At 42.3% G+C, this 922-nt stretch overlaps 1 non-coding gene across 1 annotated transcript; it reads left to right on the top strand.

Moving 5' to 3' along the window:
- Positions 1-267: 267 nt before the first annotated feature.
- LOC133284369 (small nucleolar RNA R71) lies at positions 268-374 on the top strand. Its single transcript, XR_009747893.1, has one exon. It is a non-coding gene; the product is annotated as a small nucleolar RNA R71 (small nucleolar RNA).
- Positions 375-922: the final 548 nt, after the last annotated feature.

Here is a 922-nt window from a genome sequence, read left to right as displayed (position 1 = left end):
GAGCATCTAATTGTTCTTGTGCATTTGTAGCATTTGTTCATTTTGGGCTAAGAGTGCATCATAGCCTTCAAGCTTCATAATTCCTGCTCTTCTTTGTGCAACTGGGGCAGGGCATTGTCAAATTCTTGAGAAGCTAGGGATTCCAACAATTCTAGCGCTTCCTCTGGAGTTTTTGTTTTCAAGGAGCCTCCTGCAGCAGAATTTACCAGTGTTATTGTGCTGGACGTCATCCCTTGGAAAAAGATTCTTGCCTTCTCCCATGCTTCAATTCCATGTTGAGGACACTTCCTGAGTGATCCTTTGAATCGTTCCCAAGCCTCGTACAAATATTTGTTTTCCTTTTGTTCAAAAGCTGTGATCTCCGCTTTGAGTCTTGCCATCTTTGAAGCTGAGAAAAATCTGGCCAATAATTTCCTTGCTCAGTCATACCAACTGGTTATACTTCCTTCAGGTTGAGACTGCAGACATTCTCTTACATCATCCTTCAGTGAGAATGGAAATAATCTGAGCAAGATAGCATCCCGAGAAACTCCATTCACTTTTAATGTATCACAGTAAAGTAAGAAGTCATCAAAATGACTATAGGGGTTCTCTGTGCTTCCTCCAGTGAACTGTTCTTTTTGAATCAGTTGCAGTAGTGCCAGCTTCAGCTCAAAGTTGTTAGCCTCTATGTTTGGTCTAACAATGCTCGCCATCTATGGAACTCGAGCTGGGGTCATGTAATCCCCCAACGTCCTTGGAGCGAGTTGATTGTTTTCTACCTTCGGTTCCTCCTTAGGTTCCGTTGAACTTGAGGTTTCTTTTGCTTCTTTCGCTTTCTTTGCTTTTACGTCCTTCCTAAGTTTTCTTTCGGTCTTTTCTAACTCAGGATCAAACTGCAAGATTCGCGGGTTAAGAGTACCTCGCATAAACTTAAGATCGA

Source organism: Gastrolobium bilobum, unplaced genomic scaffold, assembly GCF_033153095.1.
Source record: "Gastrolobium bilobum isolate Gb01-03AN ecotype WA unplaced genomic scaffold, APGP_CSIRO_Gbil_v1 utg19140, whole genome shotgun sequence".
Classification (NCBI taxonomy): Eukaryota; Viridiplantae; Streptophyta; class Magnoliopsida; order Fabales; family Fabaceae; genus Gastrolobium; species Gastrolobium bilobum.
Note: the sequence above shows the minus strand (reverse complement) of the source record. Positions and strands in the feature narration are given on the sequence as shown.